Raw genomic sequence first — 12959 nt, 5'->3', positions numbered from 1 at the left:
TACGGAAGCACAGAGAATTATATGTTGTTTGGCCTGGATATACCACAGAGGATGGTATGTGGCTGATGACTGAGCCCAGAATCACAGTCAAAGTGATAACCAAGGCAAGGAAGTTAGAAAGGATGTTTCAGGTCAGAGGAGACAGAATGAACACAAACCTCAAAGCGTGAAGCCATATAGTGTGGTGTGGTGTGTTTCTTATTGCTAAAGAATGGATAATAAAATGGAACATGAGAGAAAATGACAATGGAGAAACAGATGGGGGCAGTCTAGGAAGGCTCGTATGCATCCATGTTTAGGGAATGAGTAGAGCAGAAGGAGACCACGAAAGGGTTTGAGAAGAAATGGTCAGAATAGAGTGAGGAAGATCAAAAGAGGAGTGTCTTGAAAGCCAAAGGAGTCAAGATGATTAAAAAAATTAATGCCCCAGCGGCTTTGCCACCAGCCAAGCTCCCCTACAAGCTATTGTCCTCCTTTCTAGAATTCACATCTAATCATGTCACTCTTCGGCTTCACACTTCCTGATGGAACACTCTTTCCTGCCCCTGCCCTTTGCCTCACTCCTACTTATCCTTCACAAGGATAATCAGGGGAGGCATCACCCCCACAGCTCAGCCCTGCTTGCTGTGTAGGAACTATATTTTCTGGGAGCTGACTTTTGGAGAAGAACTGGAGCTATGCAAGAAAAAGAAAGGGCTAAGAAACTGAGATAATTTTATGAGGAGGGGACTAGAGCAGGACAATCCTGAGCTCTTGCAGAGATTGGGCACATGGATCCAGCAACTTCTGCCCCCACCCATTCAAAATATCTAGTGTCTATTGTAGGAGTTGATAGGAAAGGAGGTCGTTTCTTTCTTGGTTAAGCGGGAGGGAAGAGAGTTGTACATCAGCTCATGTATACAGAAGAAATAGAGAACAGCAAGTTTTCCTGTTCCTTGGCCAACTGAAAACAAGATCTGATCCCCGAAAGGGATGGTGAGCAGGAAGAAGCTGAAGAGAGAATTTGTTGAATATAGCGTCTTGAAGACTCAGCACACACCTGTTATTTCAGTTGCAAATGACAGAAACTTGACTGAAACTAACTCAAGTTCAAAAGGAGTTATGTTACCATATGTAATGGGAAGTCTACGGAGGAAATAGGTTTCAGCAGTGAGATATGGGACATCTGAACATGTCAATAGGAATGTCTTGTTTCATGTCTCCATTCTATTTCCTTTCTCTTCTCTTCTCTTTCTTTTTCTTACTCTGTCACCCAGGCTAGAGTGCAGTGGTGCGATCTCGGCTCACTGCAAACTCCACCTCCTGGGTTCAAGCGATTCTCGTGCCTCAGCCTCCCAAGCAATAGTAACTACAGGCACACCCCATCACATCTTGCTAATTTTTTGGGTATGCTTAGTAGACATGGGGTTTTGCCATGTTGGCCAGGCTGGTCTTGAACTCCTGACCTCAGGTGATCCACCCGCCTTGGCCACCCAATGTCTGGGATTACAGGTGTGAGCCACTACACCTGGCCTCTCTTCTGTTTCTTAAATACACTGATTTCATATATTGGGTACATCCCTGCTGGCAGCTCCAGGTTTCTATCCTGTTACAATACATCCAAGTGGAAAGGGAGCCTTCCCTATCATCCATACATCAAATATCATATGACTCTTTCGGCCTTGTTTGGGTTATGTGCCCTTTTTCAGGCAAATTGCTTTGGACAGGAGGAAAGCTATCACTGCTGGACAGGCCAGGGTTAAGGTCATATTATCAAAATTGCGGAGGTGCAGTTCTCCAGCAGTTGGGTTGGGAGACAGATGCTAGGAAGATGAAATCAACAGATGCCCACTTCACACAAGGGGTCGGGGGGAGGAATATGCTCCTGAAAAGCAGCATCCACAAAACAGCTCTTTTCCAGTGAGTGGTGCTTTTGCCACATGTTTGTGGAAAAGAAATGCCTTCTTCCAATGGCAGCTAATTAAATGAAGAGGCCAGAGTGGAAAGATAGCTGGGCCTATCTTTGCTCTGAGTACGCACGAGAGAGCTATTGTCTCTGAGTGCACAAGAGAGATTCCTGAGGGACTTAAAAAAAAAGTTTACCATTTCCTGACATTATATGATTTATTTCTTTATTGTCCATCTTCTCCATTAGAATGTCAGTTCTGTGAAGGCATGGATGCCCCAGGAAAGCTCCATGGAGCTCCAAGCAAGCTCCGTTCCTAAATGTGTAAGTTTTGCTTACAGCTGGATTCCCAGATATATTGAAGAGTTCCAGAAATATTAATTGAAGGAATGTTGAGTAGACTAGGGAGATGTTAAGGAAGGAGGTGGGGTGTCATGGCGAAGTGAAGTTAACCAATGCATTACTTTGAGTCCGTAGACCCTGAGGGGCCAGCCACTTGCCTATAATGAGGGTAGGAGTGAGATAATGTCAAAGAGGGCCAAGTGGAAGAGAATGGAATTGATCAGGATGGGCCTACAGCCTCTACCCATGTCCTAAAACATTCCGTAGCTTCTACCCACAGCACCCAGGGCTACTGAAACAACTTGTCTCAAGGTACTGAGGCACAGGTCTCTTATTTCTTCATAAACTTCATCCCATAACTGAAATAAAAACACAAAGAAACCCCTAAACTCACCCTTCTTCTCACTCTTCTACCCTTGCCCAAACCCACTTCCCAGAAAGAAGGGAAAACAGGGGGCCTCTGAGATAGAGAGGGGCCCACGTGAGGCTTTGTTGCAGATCTTTTGCACTAGCCACACCCTTGGGTAGGGAGGGCTAAGGTCCTAAAGTCTGCAGGGAGAGGCAAATAAGTCAGTGAAATGCCAGTATCAATGTTCTAATGGCCTCATATTTACCCAGATACTAGAAAAGCATGGAAACATTTAGGTTGTACTAGAAATTGCTGCTCACCATACAGTGCCTGTGAAATAAAACAACTTTAATGTAGACATAAAAAGCAGTACATTATGAAATGTATAGCTATTTAGGGGAGATGTCCCGGAGCTTAACAGATGAACTCACAAGATTTCTTAGTGCTTCTGAAGACTTGTCAATTGGTCCAAAACATCCACATCTCCTCAGCATTATCCTACATGAGGAGTTCTCAAACTTGAGCATGCATTAGAATCACCTGGAGGATCTTGTTAAAACACAGATTACAAGATCCCATTCTGAGAGCCTCTGATTCTGTAGTCTGGAGTGTGGGCCTGGGAATTTCCGTTTTTAAAAAGTTCTGAGGTGCTGCTGCTGCTCCTCCAACCTCACTTTCAGAAACACTGACCTACATGATAAGGCAATTTTTTTCCTTTTCCATTTGCCAAATAAGACATAATTACTTTTTATTACATAGTTTCTACTTTGGGGAGAGAGATGTGTGATATTTTAACTCAAGAGAATTCTCTGAAGATTTAAATTTCTGACCTAGTGAAGCCTCCAGCACAACAGACATAACAACCATTTCAGATGGTTGAGATCTGAATGTGATTAGAGTTAATAACAAATCTTTATGGATCAGGAATGGGGCAATTTTATTTGAATACAGTGACATTTATCCTGAGAACATACTTCACAAGACTTACAAGAAATACAGAGATTTTGGGGGAGATTAAAACTCTATTTTTAGCTCCATGCTTTTAGGGCACAAAGCAAATAACTGAGTTACTTAGATGCATTAGCTACAATAAAGTCCCTCACTGTAACAGTCCTAAAAGAGTGTCCCCTAATGCCTCAAACGAAACTGAAAAGTCTTAAGTTCAATAAGTAGTAGGAAGAATTCCTTCTCTTTTATTTTTGTCTGTCTTTTTATCCCCTTTCTTCTCCTGTTCCTTGATTCATTTGAAAACTTGTGAGGTTTTCCTCAAATCATTGAGAAGTTGTTACACAATAGATGACACACAGGCAGGGTTATTTTTAGATTACAGTCATTGTTTTATTCACAGCAGAGCTGTGAATGTACCAAATTAAGATAACTCAATGCTTTTCTTGATTAACGATAGAAGTTGTTAAAAATGCACAGTGAAAAGACTGAAATCTCCAGGAGAGGACAGTCTCACATGGTAACAGGACTTTTGGGTTTTTCTAATCTGAACAAGATGCTCACCTTATTTCTGTTTCAGATCACTAAACCTCTACCACTCACTCCAAGCAACTAGGAATGCCCTGTCTCTTTCAGCCATGGCTCATAAACATCATATATTACACATTTTCTTCCTGAAGAAAGTAGAGCTTTGATGAATACAATTTGAATAGGGAGGCAGGTAAAGAAGGCTCTGCCATTTGCCCATGAATGTCTGATAAAATAAGGCAAAGTGGCAGCAGGTATGCAATAATGGAAACTGGGTGAATCAAGGCAAAAGGGATAATTGGATTGTATACTTGTGAGAGATTCTCATCTTTTGTTAAAATGTTCTTTAATACTGTTGTTGCACTTATTTTCAATAACATACTTAAGGTATAAACTGGTGCTAGAACTTAGGTCTTTGCCTTGACCAACTCCAGTTTTTAAATAAACTTTTTGTTTAATTGAAGTAAAACTTATGAATGGAAAAGCATACAAATTCCAAGTCTACTGCTTGACGGATTTTCACAAGTGAACATACTCAGGTAACCAACATCCAAAATAGGAACTGGAATATCACCAGCATCCTGGAATCTCTCATGTCTCCTCCCACTCACTATCAATTCCCTCCCCTGGGAACTGACTTTTTTACTTCTATCACCACATACTAGTTCTTTTTTAATTTTAGGTTTTACAATTATTCATATTGATGCATTATTAGTTCATTATTCATTTCCGTTGATGTCTAGTATTCCACAGTATTGAGAATCAAGGGTACTTGCATCAGCCTAAACTTAACTATGGGACTGAGAGCTGAAATCACCTGTGTCAATATTACTGCTTTTATGCCTCAAGAAAGTCTTACCAGGGAAAATGTGATTGCAGAACAATAAAGTACTATACTATTTGTATCGGGAAATTCTGCAAACCAATTTGTACAATCAGTTTGCTTACTTAGGTAAACAGCTCACTTAATCAGGACAATAGTTTGCTCTTCATAAAACTCATCTCCAGACTGTCGCCTTACTATGTCCACCAGTCCTAAAATACTGTGTCATGAACTTCACACATTCCTATCAATTCCCCACCTGGAAACACTTGCCTTAACCTTGTGAATCTAGAACCCCAAAGTCTGTATATATTCCTCTCTGATTTCTCTTTTTAGAGACACTAAGACTCTGTAAGCTTTGCTTGGTCAACAGGTTTTTCTGGTGGTCTTTGTGAGGAGGTTGACAATATGAATATTTCCCAATGTATCTACCCATTCTAATGTTGATGGGCATTTGGGTATTTCCAGTTTGAGGCTATTATGAATAGTGCTGTTGTGAACATTATTGTATTTTGATACACATATGTATATATTTGGGATCGGAATTTCTAAGTCATTGGTAACCATATGTTCAATTTTAATAGATTCAATAGTTTTCCAAAGTGATTGCACCAATTTATACTCCCAGCAGAAGCGAATGCAAGTTTGTTTCTACATCTTCTCACCAATACTTAATAGTGCCAGTCTTTTTGGTATTAGCCATTCTAGTGGCTGTGTAGTGGTAGCACATTGTGGTGTAATTTGTATTTCCTTGATGATTATAATTATTCTCTTTTCATATGCTTATTTTTAAACATTTTATTTTGAAATAAAGATAGACTTACAAGAAGTTTATTCCTTATTTTCTCTTTGGCTCCTGCTTTTGGAATCATCTCTAGGAACTCTACGTATCCCCAGTTTGTGAAGATTTGTTTCTGTGTTTTCTTCTGAAAGTTTTATAGTAAAATAACAGGTTTTACATCCAGATAGACGATTCATTTTGAGTCAATTCTTATACAAAGTGCGATGTTTAGGTTAAGGTTCAATAGTTTGGTGATTAGTATCCATTTACATGCTTATTTTCCATTGGGTATCCTTTTTTACAAAGTACCTATTTTTTGGCTGTCTTCGATTGAGTTTCTAAATTTTTCTTGTTGATTTGTATGAATGTTTTGTTTATATTTTCCTTTTTTACTTCAATATGTTTTGGGGGAACATTACATGGCTAAGTTCTGCAGTGGTGATTTCTGAGATTTTGGTGCACCCATCACCCAAGCAGTGTACATGGTACCCAATGTGTAGTCTTTTATCCCTCACCCCCCTCCCACACTTGTTGTATTTTCTTATTAATTTGTATGAGTTCTGTATAGGTGCTGGATCCAGTTTTCTTGTCAGACACATGTATTGCAAATATCTTCTCCCATCTTCTGATTGCCTTTTTACTCTCTGATGGTGTCTTCTGATTAACAAGTTCTTAATTCTAATGAAATTCAAGTTATCAATTCCTTTTGAAACACTGAAATTCAATTTATTAGGCCTTATGATTAGTGCTTTTCATATCACATCTAAGAACTCTTTTCCTAAACCCTGGTAATGAAGATATTCTTCTTTGTTATCTTCTAGAATCCAGAAACTTTATTATTTTATCTTTCTTGATTATATTTACAGTCCTTCTAGAGCTGTATTTTGTGTATCGTGTGAGTTAGCAATCAAGATGAATTTTTTTCCATATGGATTTCCAATTGGCCCAGCATTGTTTATTGAAAAGACCATTTTCTCCCCAATTACACTGCAACATCACATAAAAAATTATGAACTATATAGGAAACGAGCCTGTTGCATGACAAGAGTGATGCATCTTGATGCAAAATTACCATGATGACTGATGTTTGACTCTTGCATACCAAGGTGTTCTGCAGCAAGGTCTTTAAACAATGCTTATAGCACAGACAACCCCTCATAAAGCTGCTTCTCTGACCTCTCCAGTAATCACAAGTTTCAGCAAGAAAGTCTGAGGTATGACCAGCTGTACGTCTTACCATAAAAGCTTCCATAGAAAGGATACTTTCTAGAGGGTGGATGCAGGGATTTATTGTCTTACAGCCACCAGAAACATGGTTTCTGGTTGTAAGTCCCTATTAAATATTTTCTTTTTTCTTCTCTGATCAATACATCTCAAAACAGAAGGAAAAAAAAATCAATATTTTCTCTCTGAGAAACTGGTTTTTTCAGCCTCTTCCTTCAGCCTTTCAGCTCCCTTGGCCTTTGGGGGTAGGTTTACATATACCTGCTCACCACCGAAGGGACTGTATATGTGTGGGTCTGTTTCTGAGCTTTCAGAGAATTGGATTGTGCAATTGCGGGAGCTGGTTGAACAGTCTCTGTGAGGCTGTTGTCTCCACGTGTGATACTGGAGTGGAAAGTCCACGAGGCAGGCAGTCAGGCAGGGAAGACTCTGGAAGGCTGGAACTCAAAAGCACAAGCTGGAAATCCACAAAGAACTGAAACCTTTGTCTTGTTGCCTCTGACCTTGGTGACAAGGGTATCCTGCCGAAGCTTGTGCCCTTCATTACAAAGCTAAACACGTACCTGACCCAGGAGTCAGGGAAGATGAAGGAGGATCCAGGAGAACGTAGAGCAATTGCAGGCCCAGTGCTGCTTCACACCAACAAGGTGAATTAGCATGACAGCAACAACACGTGTCAGCTGCCAAGGCTGTGGCTTGTCTTCCAAACCTCCCACATCTCTCCCTGACTGTCCATGCCAATCAGAAACATGCAAGAAAGGGAATTCAGCCCAGCCAGAGGGACACTTCTAGTATTTGTTACAGATGATTCATAATATCTTTGTCTTTTTTGTCAGGAAAAGGAGATGGAGATGTGTTCCCTATACGATTAGTTTAATTTGGGTAAAGAATTTTAGGTTGCACTTCTTTTCTTTCAGCACGTCACATATGTCATTACATTGTTTTCTGGAGTCCTTTGTTTTTATTAATTTAATCAGCAGTTAGTCTTATTTTGTTTCTTTAAAAGTCATGCATCTTTTTATCTGGTTGCCTTTAAGGTCTTCTCCGTCTCTGGTTTTTAGTAGTCTTATTATGATATACCTCAGTATGTTTTCCTTTGTATTAATCCTCCTTGGGATTCATAAAGATTCTTGAATTTATGTCGTGATAACTTTCGCATGATTTAGAAAATTCTTGGCCAATAATCAAATATTATTTCTCCCTATTTTCTCTTTTCTCTCATTTTGGGACTCTAAGTATTTATATTTTAAACTTTTCATTATGACCCAAATGTCTTTTTCTTTTTTGTTAAATACATCTTCATCTTATTTTCTCTCAGTGCTTCAGTAGACATTTTCTACTGATTTGTTTTCCAGATTAATGAATCTTTTTTCAGTTAATCTGCTGTTAAAGCTATCTTTTGTAGTCTTAATTTTAGTTATGGGACATTAATTAGAATCTCTAATTGATTTTTTAAATGTATTTTCATCCTCTGATGAAATTTTCTATCTTGTCATGTGTTTTCTTGAATACATTAATAGCTATTTTAAAGTCTGTATCAACTAACATCAGTATCTGGATGCTTGTCAGTCTGTTTCTTTTATTTTTTTAGTTTAAACAAATTTTTATTACACAAAGTTGTCACATAATTGGATATTTTCCTACTTTGTATACAATTCTTACTCTCTACAGAAAGGCTGCTTAACTTTTCATCTGGTGATAAGTAAGCACTAAAATTCTGACTTATAGAATAGTAAAAATACCTCTGTGATTTAAGTTGAAAGAAGTACATTGGTACATGGTGGTTGCACCCAATATCAGGAATGCACAAATGTCCTTTTATTCAAAAATACAAAATAAATTATCTGTAGGCATGGACAATGGCAGCAGTAATCCATTATATATTGTCAACTGAAACCAGTAACTGATGGTTATAGTGATTTTCTTAAACATCAGCCTTCAGTCATTTTCTCCAACTGACTTCTCTGAAGTTATTGGTGAGGAACACTGCCTTGAACTTCCTGTTGCAGTTCATTAATAAAGCACTATTCTAGGAATAAGAACATCTCACCTCCCGTTCCACCCACTGCACCCATTCCAGGGTTCTTCTCTTCTTTAGAAATTTCTATAACTACAACTTATGATGTAGTTAACAGAGAGTCCACCCCATTAGCACCCAGTAAAGCAGTTCTCACAATCTTTGTTGGGTCAATTTTTCCTTTTTCCACTATATTCATAACATAGCATCATCACCAACTGCATAATTTTCTCAACTATCAAAAATCCTTCAACACCTGCATGCTTAGCAACAGTAACTTCAGGATTTTTGAGTGTTCTTTTAATAACTTCTATATCAATTTTTAAATCTTCATTAGCTGGAGTTAATGAATCCAAGGCTCGAATGCCTTCGAGCAGGGCACAACCCCCTCCCAGAACAATGCCTTCTTCAACAGCAGCTCTTACAGCATCAAGGGCATCCATAACTCTTTCATTCATTTACTTTGACATCACCTGTCCCACCAGCCTTCAGCATTGCTACTCCATCTGAAAGTTTTGCCAGACATACATTCAGTTTTTCCTTTTCATATTCACTAGTTGTAACATCTAACTGCTCAATGATTACTTGAATACATTTTTTAATTTGAGCCTTAAAAGAAAAAACCTTTTCCTTTTAAAAGCATAGCATCATATTTGGTCAAAATGACCTCTCCATTTTTTTTCTAAGTTACGAGGCTAAATAGCTTCAAGATGGAGGGCTAACCCCTCTTCACTAACCACTAGACCACTGGTAGCAATAGCTATATCTTCATGTTGGTTCTTTCTGTTGTCACCAAAATCTGGAGCTTTGACTGCTATGATCTGAAGACCAACTTTTAGCCTATTAAAAATGAGTGTACTTGAGCTTCTCTATCAATATCTTTAGCAATTATGACCAAGGACTTACAGTGAGGATTGGCAATTTCAAGAGCACGTACAGTGGTCTGGACACTAGAAATTTTCATTTCATTAAATACAACATAGGTATCCTGGAATTCACATTTCTAATCTTTTGATGTATTAATGAAGTATGGAGAAATATAGCCTCAATCAAACTTTATGCCTTTAATAATTTCTAACTCATCATTCAGTGTTTTTGCATCCTTTACTGTGATGACACCCTTTCTTCCAACCTTTTATTTGCATCAGAAATGATGTTGCCAATTTCTTTGTCTCCATTTGCAGAAATCGTAGCAACCTGAGCAATTTCTTCAGGGGTTGTCACAGTTCAGACACCTTCTTAAGTTCAGCAATTACAGCATCAACAGCTAACATCACACTTCTGATTTCCACAGGATTAGCACTTTCGCTAATCTTTTCAAAGCCTTCCTTGGCAAAAGAGCATGCCAGTACAATAGCTCTGGTGGTGGCCTCCCCAGCTTCCTCATTTGTGTTATTAGCAACATCTTGAACAAGTTTAACTCCAATATTTTTATGTTTATCCTTTACATCAATTGACTTTGCAACAGTCACACCATCTTTTGTTACTTTAGAACTTCCCCAGTTGATCAATCATTGTTTTTGGCCCTACTGTAACAGCTATAGCATCTGCTAAAAAGTCTACACCTTGAAGAAATAAGGCTTGGGAATCTGCACCAAATTTTACATCTTTGGCAAAATCCCAAGTGAGATAAGGGGCTAGTACGCTAGACATCGGTCTCATCTGGCAAAAGACTGTGGGTAATTGAAGCATTTCTGTGGGATGGCAGTGGGGCGTGGGTGCGGTGAGGCAGGTCATCAGTGGCGAGTGAGGGATGAGTCTATTTCCATGTTTTTTATTAAATGGCTGAAATTATGCATTTTACACTATGGAAGTTCTTTCTAGATAATGCTGTTTTCCTCTTGAGAAGTATTTTTTTGTTTTGTTTTGTTTTTAGCTTGTGAGACACAGAGTAGGAACATATCATCTTCATCTGGTAAGGACTCCGTGTGATTTAGAGTTGGATTTCAGCCCTTTCGTTTCTTATTTGCCTACTGAAATTCTGGGGTGTATACCAGGAATTCTTTACGTTGGCAAATCCTGAAGACTAATTTTAACTCACTAGCACCAAGAGATGCCAATAGCTCAGCTTCAGTTCTCAACCTGACAGTATTCACTTTCCTCTTGGTTCTCCTCTTCTTGGCCTGTGCTGCTTCTATATCAGTGAAAACCTAAGGGAAATAGAGAAGGGGAATGTTGGGTTGGCTTCAGTGAATTTTCTTTCTCTCAGTGATCTTGGTTCCACAATTCCTGGTTACACTGGTGGCTCTCTGATGCCTTCAGACAATTTAACTTTGTTTTGTTTTTGTGTTATATTAGCCATTCTAGTTGTTCTCAGCTAGAGGATTGATTGGCCACAAATCTGTCATAGCCAGTAGGAGGAGACCCCTCCATTCCCTTTGATTCTGTCTCTGACTCCAGCCAATACCTGCTTTCAAGGACCAGAACACTTTTACTTACTTTTGATTGATCAAAAACTCTTTAATTCTGGTGACAGAGTTGTTCAAACACTCTTTATCTCCTCCCCTTGTCCAAGGCAAGCCCTTCTCTGGAGGATCATCATAAGAAAACCAAAGAGAAAGATGGCCCTGCATTCTAGGGTCAAGTGAACTGTTTCTACAAAATCCTTAAGTCCTCAAACCCAGTCTCCTCATTGCCCTGACCCTGCCCGTCCAGGTGGAGTGAGGAGCAACACTAACTCAGTGCTCATCCTACTAGAAGCTCCTGCCTCATGACACTGTAATCATTTGTGGAAGCCTAGAAATGTTTCTATCATTTACTAGACTAAATTCCTTAAGGAACTTTTATTGTCTGTATATTCAATTGCCTTTTCATGTGACAGTAACTTTGTTAAATTTTCTCTAGAGAATCAACAAAGATAATTCAGTCATTTCTCTACTGTAGTTGTTTAAAATGTGCTTTTAATTATTAACAATTTTTAATTTTGTATTAATTTCTTTTTTCTGATTACTTTTTACTAATAGTATTTACACTGGAAATGATCAATTTGGGGAAAACTTCCATTAAGTTTCTCCATATTTGTAAGGTTTTTCCACAGACTAATATCTGCCTTGATATATTTCTCTTCCAAGCTCACATCCTTTTGATGCTGGGTATCACTGGACACATTCAAACTGCAATACGACATTGATCTCTGCTCCTTTGGTTACAACATTGGGTGAGTCAGCACAATGGGAGGTAGGATGATTCTTAGAAGCCACCCCTATACCATAACACATAGCCATAAATTAACTGTAAACATAAATGAATGTGAACCACACAAGTACACCTCACTAAATCAAAACAGCCCAAATTAGCTTACCCAAACCCTTAGCTAGGTCCTGTGGCCGCTCCAACTCTATCTGACAGGAGGGGAAGTGCAATGAAGGAAAAATTACAGTAGAAACAGACAGCTGTTTTGACTGATTATGGTTAAAATGTATTTGCAGATTTTACAGAAACATGTTACTATGAGAACATACTGCCCGGGCCCTTCCCAGGGCCTTACGGGGCCATGAAGCTTAAACTTCATTAGCTTCAGGGTAAATCTACCTTGTATTTAAATATTATTAAAGACCACCCCCTGCAAAGGGTTAACTAATTTAGAATGTGGGCTCTGAAATAATCATGGACCAAGAAAAGAGGGCTAGGTCTTTTCCCTTTATATAAATTCATACATAAGGTCTTGGAGAGATTCAGTACCACATCAACCCCCTTCCCCTAATAGTCTTATATCAATAGGACTTCCCAAGGGGAGGAACAAAAGAGCAATAGTTATTCCCCAAATCCTTTCTCTATTTCCCTCCAAGTGTTCAGTCCAATACACTTGTAATATTATTTAATACTTTGCCTCTTTAACCTTAAATGGAACTAACATTCATCAAATACCTATTACCTGTCAGACGCTGTTACCCAATATCTTCACATTATTGCCAGATAATTAGGGCAACAATTCCTGAGGACATAATGAAGGTATAGTTGCAATGAGGCAATTCCAGTCACTGTAGACGGGAGGTCATTACTTATGTACATATTTATGTTTCATATATTAATCTACAGGTTATGTTTAAAGTATAAGGATTTATA

General features: G+C 38.8%; 1 pseudogene; it reads right to left on the bottom strand.

Annotated features, from left to right (window-relative positions):
* Positions 1-8901: 8901 nt before the first annotated feature.
* LOC105545933 lies at positions 8902-10586 on the bottom strand (annotated as a pseudogene).
* Positions 10587-12959: the final 2373 nt, after the last annotated feature.

This window comes from Mandrillus leucophaeus, unplaced genomic scaffold, assembly GCF_000951045.1.
Source record: "Mandrillus leucophaeus isolate KB7577 unplaced genomic scaffold, Mleu.le_1.0 Scaffold1092, whole genome shotgun sequence".
Lineage (NCBI taxonomy): Eukaryota > Metazoa > Chordata > Mammalia > Primates > Cercopithecidae > Mandrillus > Mandrillus leucophaeus.
This window is presented reverse-complemented; position numbering and strand designations above follow the sequence as displayed.